Here is a 14,630-nt window from a genome sequence, read left to right on the forward strand (position 1 = left end):
AGGCAGTTGTCAACACACGCGGAGGCCACACCCGGTATTGACTCCAGATGACCTTGACCTTGGTGGTGTGTCCTATCACTTACTCACAATGGACTACAGTGAATTGTGAACAATCCTGCAACATTTGGTAATTATCGGACTCACCATTCAATAATTAAATCAATTCTCCAAATGTTACGACAATGTGGTTTTGCGTTTCTTCTTTTGAAGAGTATATTTCATTATTAACACACTAAAAAAAGCTAATTCGAAAATCACCTGCCCTTTGTAGATTTACAGCCCTTTTTGGCTTAGTGAAATTTTGATCTGGCTAATGATTCTTTGACCAATGTCAACAAACTGCTAGTAATATTTTAGTCAGACTAATAATTGAACACATTGATCTCTGCGGTCGATAAAAAATATTTTTTCATTTAGGTCTATTCCAAAATGGGGAGGTTCACTAAGCATAAAATATTAATTATGGCGCCCCCATTTGTGGACTTGTCCTTACGAGATTCATTTTTCATTTCAACTTATTTTCGTGCTTCTATCCAATTTTGGTTCAAGCACGCTGTCCTGGGCAAACACCTGAGCTATCTAGGCTGTCTGTTTAACACAGTAGGTTAGTTGTTAGTGGTTAAGTGTTAGTGAGAGAGAAAAGGGTGTAGTGGTCTTACACCTACCCATTGAGTCGTTAAAACTCGCTCTGGGTTGGAGCCAGTACCGAGCTGCGAACTCTGTACCTACCAGCCTTATGTCTGATGGATTAACCACGACGCCACCGAGGCCGGTCCTCACCCTTGAAGTGAATCAGAAACAAATTAGGCGTGAAACTGCTCATTTCAGAGGTAACGGATAGCGTCTATAACTACCCTAGTTCCGCGCAAAACATTTAGTACCATTTTCAAAAAAAAAAAATTGTTTGGTCTGCCCCGCATTGGGCCCCTGGCTTCCCAGAGACCGAACCCTGGGTGGGACATGCTCGAAACCTTCGTGGTATATGAGCATGCTAAAGTATACCGCACCGCACCATTTTTTACAGGCACCCCATGCATGTTTCAACGTTACATTCTCTGGTTACCATATTATAGCATCATGTACAAATGTGAAATACAAGCTCAAACGCCTTTTAAAAAAGTCGTGTATATTCGCTATGAACGGATATCGTCAAACGTATACGCTTGATTCGTCGCCTGTGCCGCCATAGCTCGGCAAAGCATAAACGACAGCCTGTTGTCAGTTTCAGTTAACACGTGCGTTTGCCGATTTCAAATTGTAGGGTTCGTCTCAAAAAATTAAAAGAGAAATCTTGCGCTGTACGAAGAACGTTTGTTTGAGGATACGGTACTAGAGTCTTTAGTTAAAACCGGTTTGATCTTGACAACGTATTATCGACAATCGTACCTTCCTATTTCAGAATTAATATTTTATAAAGTGTTAGTAGAACTTTCAAAGTTTAGTTTGTATAACACATTGATCATGTATTTATTTTTAAAATAAAATATACTAAAGTAGACGTTTTCATATCTTAATTTTACGTGTTGAAAGCGACAAATTCAAATAAATATTCTTTCGTTTGAAAAGGTAAAGTTAGTGGGGGGTTGTTTAACGACATCAAAGTTAGAGCATATTGATTTAATAATCATTCGACGCCATACAACCGTAAATAAAATGTGTTGAGTGCGTCGTTAAATAAAACATATCCTATCCTTCCTTCCATCTGCTGTTGGATGTCTAACATTTGATAATTTTGACATATAATCTTAGAGAGGAATCGGGTGCATGTGCAGGTGGAGGGTATTGGAGGTCGAAACCCTTACTTGCCCAAGCTTAAAAAGAAATTGAAATGTATTTTCTGGGGGAGCATGGCCCTATATAAACTTCGCTCAACAGTCTATAACCCCAACCCCGCTGAAATCCCTGCACACGCGTCTTGGAAACCCGCTACATTTTGTTTTAGCAAGGGATCGTTTATATGTACCATCCCACAGACAGGATATCACATACCATGGTATTTTATATACCCGCCGATGGGGATCGATCCTAGACTGACCGCGCATTTCCAAAAAACACCTTTTTAGGTCTAAGTAATTAATAAAAATAACATGTAGTCTTGAAAAATGTTACGTAAATCGAACACAGTATCCTCTTCCTCTACCCCTAGAGCGTTACGTAATTAGTAACACCCCCTTACATGTAACGCGTATGCCAATAGCTGGCCACTGTCAAAATTTCAAGGCAAATGCCACACCCACCGACCCCTGGAAAGGCGTTATACCATACCTCTATGGATATAAATATGTTTTGGAGATATGAGACGACCCCTCAATCAAGACAGTTAAATTTGTTCAAAAATTGCGAAATCTCACGTGATCTCTTGTTGGGGAATTCCACACTTGTGATAAGCCAATGAAAACCGAGATCGGTAGGAGCCCGTCAAAAGTGTCCCACTTTCAAAATACTGGCTTTGTTTTTGACCTGGATAAGCCAGCGTAGTGAAAACAATGCGGAGTGCGGCGTCATATATGCACCAAACGTAATTGGATTTTCTGTTCTATATGACTAAATAATAAAAATATTCCGGATATAGCCTCATTAACCACAACGCCACCGAGGCCGGTTTCGATATTAGTTTACATGGGAACGAAAGCGATAACTCATTTATAATACAGTAGTCGATCGTCGCTTTGGGGAAAGAAGTTAATTACTCGCGGTTACTGAATATCATTGTTCCGCTCTATTGTCTATAATATTTATATTGTTATAATGCCGGTATGATGTATCGGCCTCGGTGATGTCGTGGTTAAGCCATTGGACATAAGGTTTGTAGGTAGTTTTAATGACTCAATGATGGGAAGGTGTAAGGCCACTACATCGACTTGTTTCTCACTAACCACTGACCATTAACAACCTACCCTCTGTCCTGGACAGACCAGATAGCTGAGGTGTGGGTCACTACATCGACTTTTCTCTCACTAACCATTAACAACTAACTCTCTGCCCTGGACAGTCCAGATAGCTGAGAGGTGTGTGCCCAGGACAGCGTGTTTGAACCTTAATTAAGAATTGAGCACAATTATTTTTTGGTTCATGCAAGTATGAACCGAAAAAACGATGTGCACACTGTATGATCCCGCGTAAAAGGTCGTACAAAAGTGTGCACATCGTTTTTTCGGTTCATACTTGCAAGAATATCAAAAAATAATTGCGGTCAAATCTTATAATTAAATTTATATGCATACTTTAACAATACATAACTGAATTTATTTTGTTTGGCTTTAAATACGCCTGTAGTATTGTTTGTGTAAACTTTATTGATACTTATGTCGCGTAAGAATGCGAACGTTCATTCACTATTATTTGAATCAGGTGATGTTTTGTAAATGACGTCATTTCCTCTAGCTGCTGTGCATTTTTACGGAAGGAATTGTCCTATTCGTGTTTAGTTTATATTTTATGAAAGTGAATGAAGGGAACGTGTCTAACATTATGCTGTCTGTGGAACCGTTTAATTTTCGCCAACAGCTGTAGAACATCGCTTACAAGTAAGTTACAGGCGTGAAATTTCCTACATTTCTTTGGCCACCGACCGAGTCTCATGACATGATTATCGAAGAGGTTTTTTTGTTTTTTTAAATCAATGCGTATAGATGTACATGTCTACTCTACTATAGCATTTTCCATTAATTTATCGTATACATTTTTATTGCTTTTATAGCTTTCACGTGTATTTTCTTCAAAATATCTAAATATGGTTGCCTGAATAATCCGGCTTGTTGCACAAAAGTAGTGCGAGTCGGGGGGGGGGGGGGGGGGGGGGGGGGGGGGCGTAGTAGGCGTTGCTTAATTTTTTTCAGTTCATCGAGATATGAACGAAAAAAAGTAAGCACCTCTGGACCAATCAAATTGCAGTAAAGTGTATTAGACGCAAAGAAAATTTAATTATTTGAATATAAGCATGAAAATAACTGCAAATGAATGAATGAAAGGAAAGGAACTGTTTCATTTAACGACGCACTCAACACATTTTATTTACGGTTATATGGCGTCGGACATATGGTTAAGAACCACAGATATTGAGAGAGGAAACCCGCTGTCGCCACTTCATGGGCTACTCTTTTCGATTAGCAGCAAGGGATCTTTTATAGGCACCATTTCACAGACAGGATAGTACATACCATGGCCTTTGTTACACCAGTTGTGGAGCACTGGCTGGAACGAGAAATAGCCCAATGGGCCCACCGACGGGGATCGATCCCAAACTGACAGCGCATGAAGCGAGCGCTTTACCACTGGGCTACATCTCGCACCAGAATGAATGATATGGTGTAAAACATAAGGTAATAACATGGGCGTCGGTCGCCATTGATAACGATATTAATTATTTTATAATCGATATGTAGTAGTGACAGCAGCCTAATATTACATCAGACAAAAACTGAGTCTCTCTCTCTCTCTCTCTCTCTCTCTCTCTCTCTTTCTCTCTCTCTGACACACACACACACACACACACAGAGAGAGAGAGAGAGAGAGAGAGAGACAGAGAGAGAGAGAGAGAGAGAGAGAGAGAGAGAGAGAGAGGCCCGAGAGAGAGAGAGAGAGAGAAAGAGAGACAGTACAGATACAAATTCATAACACATCTCACGCACGCATACACGCACATTAAATTTTTACATTAAAAATTACCTCAGGTCTGTGCAGGCAGACACCCTATTTGTTCGCTTCGTGGATAGTAGCCTAAATCGGGTCTAGTCGTAGATTGTCGGGTATACCCGTAAATATAACGTACGGTAAACACCGATTGGTGGATACTTTACTCCGACCACAGTCTATGTACAACGGATCCCGTTGAATGCTTTCCGACAGTTTTTTTCAAAATACCGTTACGAACCGATTACCAAAAATCAAACTCGGATGTTTTCGAATATAGTCGGCCTTTTGTCCCGTTATCAATAAGCGAGAAAACAAACTGTATACGACCAACACGACTGACAACATCTGCGTTCCTTATTTATAATCCGTCGCAAATACAATCCATAACGATATCACTGGTTCCATTTCCGTCACATCCGTTTAACATTAAGCGGCAAAAACCACTTTTAAAAATCAGCTCGTAATGTCACACACCGTCAGCGTACACTGAACGTATTATCGGACTGATCCAAACTGAAGACTTCTACATCCGATGGGGATCCGTTTTCTAAGTGTACGCACACCAGAAATAAACCACTCCAAATCCGGTTTTGGAAGCTTGCCTATTTTTGTTGCTGTCACACCTCCCACGCCCTTAATCGAAAATTCTTCGAAAATTCTTCCGATTGTGGCATTAGGCATTATTGAACTGTCGGTCATTTCATCGAGATCAAAAATCGCAATAATTTTATTTTTATTTTTACTCGACGAAAATGAATTTTTAATGATTCGTGATCTTAGGAAAGCTATAATAGCCGTTCCGCTGTATTCCTGGCGGACACAGGCTTTAATTAGATTTACTACAACCGAAATGAAACCCGTCGCTCTTCTCTGGTCTATAGATTGTTCTGGTGTATAATCGTATTACTGGAGTCGACTCTTAACGACCTTTTAATCATATTACCACTCCAGACGCAGGACTCGATATCTCTCGCGAACCGGTGTTCCGTTCGCGACCTGCTTCGGTGGTGTCGTGATTACGCAATCGGACATAAGACTGGTAGGCACTGGGTTCGCAGCCCGGTACCGGCTCCTACCCAGAGCGAGTTATACCGACTCAATGGGTAGGTGTAAGACCACTACACCCTCTTCTCTCTCACTAACCAGTAATCACGAACAACTAACCCACTGTCCTGGACAGACAACGTAGATAGCTGAGGGTTGATGGACAGCGTGCTTGAACCTTAATTGGATATAAGCACGAAAATGAGTTGAAATGAATGAAATGAAATGTTCCGTTCGCGTGTCGGTTATGCAACTTTAAACTCGGGTGAACAGTCAATAAAGTTAAAACCGCAAAATTGTCACATTAAAAGCAAGAAATCTTATATATGCATTTTCCAAAAGGCAAGACAGCACATACCACGGTCTTTGATATTTCATTAGATCACGTCGTGAACTCTTTCTGTAATTGACATCATCAAGTGTATGTTTCAAAGGAAACTGTTCATGACTTGCAATAAAATGTGTTTTGTTTTATTTAACATTATAGTATCAGCTGGAAATACAGTTGCATACCACCATTAATTATTGTATTCAATTCAATAGAAGTTGAATTTCTCTGTCTTAATATATTCTGTTAAAAATACAACTATCGAAAGGGCTACATGACTGCTAGTTTTAGGAAGTACTCTCCATGAATAATTACCTTGCAAAAATTCAACAGTTTTACCACAGATATTTCCAGTTATCCCCCCCTTATAGCAGAACACCGCCTCATGTTCATGGTAATCGGTTGTTTAGATAATTGTAATCATGAAAAGTTAGTTTTGTTTAACGACACCACTAGAGCACATTGATTTATTAATTATCGGCTATTGGATGTCAAACATTTGGTAATTTGACATATAGTCTTAGAGAGATAACCCGCTATATTTTCCCATTAGTAGCAAGGGAACTTTTATATGCACCATCACACAGACAGGATAGCACATACCGCGGCCTTTGATATACCAGTCGTGGTGCATTGGCTGGAAAGAGAAATAGTACAATGGCCCACCTGAACTGAACTGAATCATCAAAGACAGTTATGAAAAGAAATTCCAGTAGTTTATATTATATTATATTATATTATATTATATTATATTATATTATATATATACATTATTATATATATATATATATATACTTTTTTTTAAGAGGAACTATTTCCTGAAGTAAACTACAACAAAAAATGACATGATAAATAGTCGGGTGGTGTCTTAAAACGGAAGCGCAACACAAGCTTTAGTAAACCGGTTAGACTATGCAAATCAATTATGAATCGACTTCGTGTTACAACAAATGTTCAAACACTGTCCACTGAAACGATAATGTTTTCAGATCTCTTCACCCTAATTTTGGTGATCAGTATATGGGTAAGGGGTTAGAGAGCTCTCCCGAAATGGTATAAGCCGTAAGTTGAATCCAATCTGTCAGTGCATTCGGAGCAGCTATAAAAAGTGCTCCACGACTGATATATCAAAGGCTGTTGTATGTGCTGTTCTGTATGTAAAACAAAATGCACATAAAAGATCCTTTGTCGCTGATAAAACACAGCGGGTTTCTTCTTAAGACTGCGTAACAGAATGATAAAAAGTTTGACACTAAGGCCCAATACCTTCCATTCCAATGACTGGTGAGAACTTGCTATGGTACGTACTGTCCTGTCTGTAGGAAAGTGCATATACAAATCCATTGCTACCACTGACGAAAAAAAAAAGTTTCGGGATTTGTCTGAATACTACATGCCAGAATTACCAACTGTTGGACATTCAATAAGCATTATCAGTTACTTAGTATGCTCTAGTGGTGTCGGTAAACCAATAAAACCAACACCAAACCTTTTAAACCCGATAACGTTAACTGTTAAGCCGTCGAGTCGGGTTCAGTTCGCTGTGTACTAACAGATGTGTTTTGGGTGGACTTTCCCACAGAGCAAGTAAAACGTGTACTGCAGAATCGATGATGTTCGCCAGTCAACAAGTGTATAAAAGTACTTTTAAAAATCCATGAAACCCGTTCTGTCCAGACCCCCTGTCTTATCTTACAACCCGAAGTAGACAGTATATTAATTGTATATAGGGGTGGGGTAGGGAAAGGAGAACATCATGTGCGTGCGTGTGTAGGAATTTTAGAAGGAGATATGGACTGTGGCAACCGATATATTTATATATTTATATAGTTTATATTTTTTTTTAAAAGAAGAAAGAAAATGTGCTTGAGCAGAGAGGGGTTTCAACCCCCATCCCGAAACCCTCTCCATGAACACGCGCCAGCACATTCCCCATCGTGACTCTGATCCAGTGAATCAATGGAGCATGCTCAACCACTACTCTACCCCCCCCCCCCCCCCCCCCCATCCTCCTATCCCCCTCCCCCTCTCGTCTATGCCGCTGCCACGACGCCGGCAACTGTTGACTCACCTTTTGAGGACTCAAAGAGTTTTTTTTTTTTTTATAAATGGTTCCCTCCCTCTCAATTGAGCGAAATTGCTACGTACCTTAAATCTCAGGAGCGCAGTTCGAAGAAGCCACGACATATGCACAAGCGCCAACATTGCAGTATTTCTGCGCTCACGTTCAAATGTTAGTGTCGCCAGCTGCCACGCATCAATATGTTCCGCCGATTCGTTAAACCAGCTGGGCGACACTAGCTCGGCAGAATACATTTGTTATTAACCTTGAAATATTCATAATATCCAAGTGGAAAAGAAAGAGAAAAAAAGAAGAAAAGAAAGGGAAATACACCTCAATACGTTTTAAACTACGGCTGAAATGAATGTTTGTTTAACAACACCTCAGCACATTTTAAACTACGGCTATTTTAAAAATGAAAGGAAATGAATGTTTGTTTAAAGGAATGTTGTTTTAGCAACACCTCAGCACACATTTTCAAACTACGGCTATTTTAAAAATGAAAGGAATGTTTTTAAAAATGAAGGGAATGTTAGCAACACTCAGCACATTTTAAACTAAGGCTATTTTTAAAAAGAAAAAAGAACGGAAATGAATGTTTGTTTAACGACACCTCAGCACATTTTAAACTACGGCTATTTTAAAAAAGAAAGGAAATGAATGTTTGTTTAACGACATCTCAGCACATTTCAAACTACGGCTATTTTAAAAATGAAAGGAATGTTTGTTTAGCAACACTCAGCACATTTTAAACTACGGCTATTTTAAAAAAGAAAGGAAATGATTGTTGTAATTAAATTGCCCTCGCTCTGATGTTTTTTAGTTTAACGACATGGTCAGCACATTTTAAACTACCGCTATTTGGAAGGGAAAAGAACGTTTGTTTTACGACATCTCAGCACATTTTAAACTACCGCTATTTGGAAGGGAAAAGAATGTTTGTTTTACGACATCTCAGCACATTTTAAACTACCGCTATTTTAAAAAAGAAAAGAAAGGAATGTTTGTTTAACGACACCTCAACACATTTTAAATAACGGCTGTTAAAAAAAGGAAAGGAATGATCGTTTTACGACACCTCAGCACATTTTAAACTACAGCTATTTGAAAACGGAAAAGAAAGGAATGTTTGCAATATAACACCTCAGCAAATTTTAAACTACGGACATTTGGAAAGGAAAGGAATGTTTGTATTACGACACTTCAGCACATTTTAAACTACGGCTGTTAAAAAATTAAATGTTTGTTTAACGACACCTCAGCACATTTTAAAATACGGCTGTTAAAAAATGAAATGTTTGTTTAACGACACCTCAGCATATTTTATAATACGGCTGTTAAAAAATGAAATGTTTGTTTAACGACACCTCAGCACATTTTAAAATACGGCTGTTAAAAAAGGAAAGGAAAAGAATGCTTGTTTAGTGTCACCCCAGCACATTTTAAACTATAGTTATTTGAAAATGGAAAGGAAAGTAATGTTTGCATTTGAAACTACGGCTGTTTGGCGTCTTTCATTATACAACCAGACTATTATGGCTATTTTGAAAAAAGGTCTACAGAGCGGGGTGCAATCTAATTAAAATTAGCTCCACTATTACATGTGGATCTAACACCAGCCAGTTGGAGCTCATGTCCATCAATCAAAACCTTACTTGCAGAATCCTGCCAGTGATTTAAAAATAATTTGCAAACATTCCGAATTATCCTGAGGGTATACGATATGTTTCATGTGAATTACGAATGTCTTATTTAGACCAGTAGAACTAATTTTAATCGGATTGCTAACAACACTGCGTAGTCCCCAATGTCCAGGTAACATTTCATCTGTAAATAATAATTTAAATGTGGACCAATCACACTTCGCCTTTTATAACGTTATTTGGGAGCATACAAATTCTAAAAATATCGGGCGAGTCTATTTTAGTGGCCGCAGTACAGCGAACCATACCAGTACGTACGGGGTGGGTTATCAGTCTTCAATTTTACATTAAAAATTATTTATTTATTTATAAAAAACAACAAACTAAATCAGTCTTCAGTTTTACATTACAAATTATTTATTTTATAAAATAAAACACACGAATTCACACGAAACATGTATACCCTTAGGATAATTCGGAATGTTTTCAAATTATTTTTAAATCAATGGCAGGATTCTGCAAGTAAGGTTTTGATTGGTGGACATGATCTCCAACTGGCTGGTGTTAGATCCACATGTAATAGTGGAGCTAATTTTAATCAGATTGAGCGGGTGGTGTGTGTGTGGAGGGGGGGGGGGGGGGGGAGGCGCTGAGGTCTGCATCACTCGGGAGAACAGCGTTTGCCTTAGACACTATGGTAGCAGGAATGAATCTCTTCGGCGGATCTATTCTCTGATCGCGTTTTCTTTTCGTCCAAGCAAGGGTCCCATAACTGGTATATGATGATGATGATGATCATAAAGCTTGGTGCATGTACAGACATTTCCTTTCGGTTTCCACGCTAATGCTTATGCATAGCTTCTGTACTCTAACTTCAGTGGACTTGGTTTGAGTTTGGAGTTTTCCTTCTCCTAGGAGAGTTTCCTTACTAGGATTCTGAGCCTCTCCAGCCCAGTTTTAATTTTGGAGTTTGCTTCTCCTAGACAGATGTCTTTCTTGACTCACGTCTTCTGGTTGTCCGGTCCATATTAGTCTAATCTCTACCCTTTGACCAGTCCAGCTTGGATAACCCAACCAGGAGCTGATGCTCCAGCTGCCTGAGCTCTCCGAGTCATTGAGACATGCAAGCTACCTCACCATGTCAAGAAATGGACCATGAGATAGAACTGGTATATCAAAGGCTGTGGAATGTGCTGTCCTGTCTACGGCAAAAGTGCATATAAAATATCCCTTGCTGCTAATGGAAAAAATGTAGCGGTTTTTTTTTTTCATCATGCACGCTGTCCTGGGAACACACCTCACATATCTGTTCATGACAGTGCATTGGTGGCTAGTTGTTAGTGAGAGAGAATCCGGTTTAGTGGCTTAACGCCTATTCGTTGAGTTGTTAAACTCACTCTGGGTGGTGGTAGCCGGTTTAGTGGCTTAGGCGTTGAGTTGTTAACTCTGGTGGTAGCCGGTAGGCGAACCTGGTACCTACCAGCCTTATTGCTGATGGCTTAACCACAACACCAGCGAGGCCGGTTATAGGTCATTCCTGCTGAATAGTAGTAATGGAAATATATAGCGGGTTTCCCATTATCACGTGTCACCATGACCTAATATTTGAATCAATGTGCTCTGGTGGTGTCGTTGAACAAAACAAAACACCCTCCCCCCCCCCCCCAAAAAAAAAAAAAAAACCCCACAAAAACCCCACAAAAAACCCCCACAACAACAAACAAACAAAAAAAACCACACACGCACAAAAAACCTCCACCAAAACAACAACAATAAAGAGAGAAAACCTCCACAAAAAAACCCCCACCTCAGCCGGAAATGAATGTATAATGCTTGATGCACGGTCGGTCTGGGATCGATTCCTGTCGGTGGGCCCATTTGGGCTATTCCTCGTTCCAGCCAGTGCACCACGACTGGCATATCAAAGACGGTGGCCTATGTTATCCTGTCTGTGGGATTGTGTATATAAAAGATCCCTTGCTACTAATGGGAAAATGTAGGTGGTTTCCTCTCTAAGATTATATGTCAAAATTACCTAAATTAATCTTTGACATCCAATAGCCGATGATTAATAAATCAGTATGCTCTAGTGGTTAAACACAACAAACTTTATTAGTTTTGATACATGTTGGGGTTTTCTTTTTCTTTCTCTCGACCAAGTTTGGAAATAAAAACCAAAAAGTCGTAATTTAAAGTGTGCTGAAATATCGTTAAACAACTATTACTTTGCTTTGTTTTACTAACAACTGTTGCTAATGGCTAGCATACACACGTGTTCTCACACATCAGAAATGTGTCTTTATGTAGCCTTGAAACTGATGGTACAGGAATACACGATATCCGAAATGAAAGGCTAGACGCTGCTGGGTTAACGTGTTCTACATCACACGACATCAGGATCCATATAAACAACATCACAGACCAGTAGAAACGATAACAATAACAACAACAATGATACATATATACATATATATATATATATATATATATATATAGAGAGAGAGAGAGAGAGAGAGAGAGAGAGAGAGAGAGAGAGAGAGAGAGAGAGAGAGAGAGAGAGAGAGAGAGAGAGAGAGAGAGAGAGAGAGAGAGAGAGAGAGAGAGAGAGAGAGAGAGAGAGAGAGAGAGAGAGAGAGAGAGAGAGAGAGAGAGTGTGTGTGTGTGTGTGTGTGTGTGTGTGTGTGTGTAATATAAAAAAGACTACAACAAAAGTACCACCAAATAAGACAATAAAAAATAAAAATACACTCCCCACCCCCCGAAAAAAAGCACAAAAAACAACCAAACAAACAACACAAAAAAAAAACACCCAGAACCCCCCCCCCCCCACACCCCCCCCCCCCCCCCCCCAAAGAAACAAAAAACCCAAAACAAACCCCAAACAAACAAAAAAACAAAAAACAAAAAACAAACAAACAAAAAACAAACCACTATGGTACTCATTTCAAAGATATAAAAAGTATTTTGAACTTGATATATTACCGACATTCAGCCTCACCTTACCGACATTCAGCCTCACCTTACCGACATTCAGTCTCAAATTGCCGACATTCAGCCTCACGTTACCGACATTCAGCCTCACGTTACCGACATTCAGCCTCGCGTTACCGACATTCAGTCTCAAATTACCGACATTCAGCCTCACCGTACCGACATTCAGCCTCACGTTACCGACATTCAGCCTCACGGTACCGACATTCAGTCTCAAATTCCCGACATTCAGCCTCACCTTACCGACATTCAGTCTCACCTTACTGACATTCAGTCTCACATTTTTGACGTTCAGTCTCAAATTACTGACATTCAGTCGTATATTACCGACATGCAGTTTAAAATTACTGACATTGAGTCTCACATTACATCTTTGTATTATACAGACATTACCATGCTAGAAGTGAATTAAATTTGGACTACAATAACCAGTTTTCACTTACCAGCATTTCTTTCTATCAGCTCTGCTTAAGGTATCGGCTTTATCCTACGACGGCTTAATGGTAGTACTAAACCAAATAACTTCCGGCTGGGTCAAAGTTCGAGGTTCACCCAACTGTTGATAGAGAAGTGAACACCACAAGTCCTGTGATTGGTTATAAATGTGAGTGTGTGTGTTGTAAAAAATAATAGTTTCATCTGGGTAAAAAATATATGCAATTTTATTTCATCTAGTACCAATGTGTCAAGTAGCCTTGTGCTTGAAACATGTATGGGGTACCTGTAAAAAAAAGTACTCGAATTTTGTGCGGAACTAGGGTAGTCATAGACGCTACCCGTTATCTCAGAAACGAGCAGCTTGACCCCCAATTTTTTCTTATTCACTTTAAGTGTGAGGGGTGGTAGTATTTATATCCGTGGCCTTTATGTCGGTTGATACGTTGCAGGTTGGAGTTTTAGCCACATATGTTACTATTGTCGTCTATGGGATTTGATTTGGTAGTATACACCCTAATGGTGAATGCAGCTCGGGCACGGCGGAAGCAAGTAGACATTTGAGGGAGGGGGGGGGGGGGGGGGCTGACTGAGATTGAGGGCGCAGCATGGCCTTGTGACATTAATTATTCTAACCACCGCAAGATAAAGCCGATATCTTAATACATTAACAAGTCATTCTATATTTTTCCACTATCTATTTTACTGTTTACAAACTCACGATAGTCATTTTCAACTGATAGAATTTTTTTCTTTAATGAGACGCAGAGGCGGATACAGAGGGTGAGGGTCACGTGCTGAGCCCCGGGATGCGCGCGCACTTCCCCGAATTCCAAAATTCCATGGAAATCCTCGGTATAATGCATGCTAGTGTATTTTGGCATACCATAAAGGGCAACCTTTTTTGGACAATGTTAAAAGTTAAATTTCGTTTTATTTAACGACACCACTAGAGCACATCGATTAAGTAATTATCGGCTGTTGGATGTCAAACATTTGGTAATTCTAACTCGTAGTCATCATAGGAAACCCGCTACATTGTTCTATTCATCCATTCATTCATTTGAACTTGCCTATATCCAAGTAAGGTTCAAGCACGCTGTCCTGAGCACACACCTCAGCTATCGGGGTTGTCTGTCCAGGACAGTGGGTTAGTCGTTAGTTGTTAGTGGTTAGTGAGAGAGAAGAGGGTGTAGTGGTCTTACACCTACCCATTGAGTCGTTAAAACACACTCTGGGTGGGAGCCGGTACCGGGCTGCGAACCCAGTACCTACCAGCCGTATGTCCGATGACTTAACCACGACATCACCGAGGCCGGTTATTTTTTGTTATTAGCAAGGGATCCTTTATATGCACTTTCCCACAGACAGGAAAGCACATACCACGGCCTTTGACCACTTGTGGTGCACTGGTTGGAAAGAGAAAAGACCCAATCAGTTGAATAAATCCACCGAGGTGGATGACGCATCCCCTTAGAAAAATACTGCAGTC

The sequence above is a fragment of the Gigantopelta aegis genome, chromosome 14, assembly GCF_016097555.1.
Source record: "Gigantopelta aegis isolate Gae_Host chromosome 14, Gae_host_genome, whole genome shotgun sequence".
Classification (NCBI taxonomy): Eukaryota; Metazoa; Mollusca; class Gastropoda; order Neomphalida; family Peltospiridae; genus Gigantopelta; species Gigantopelta aegis.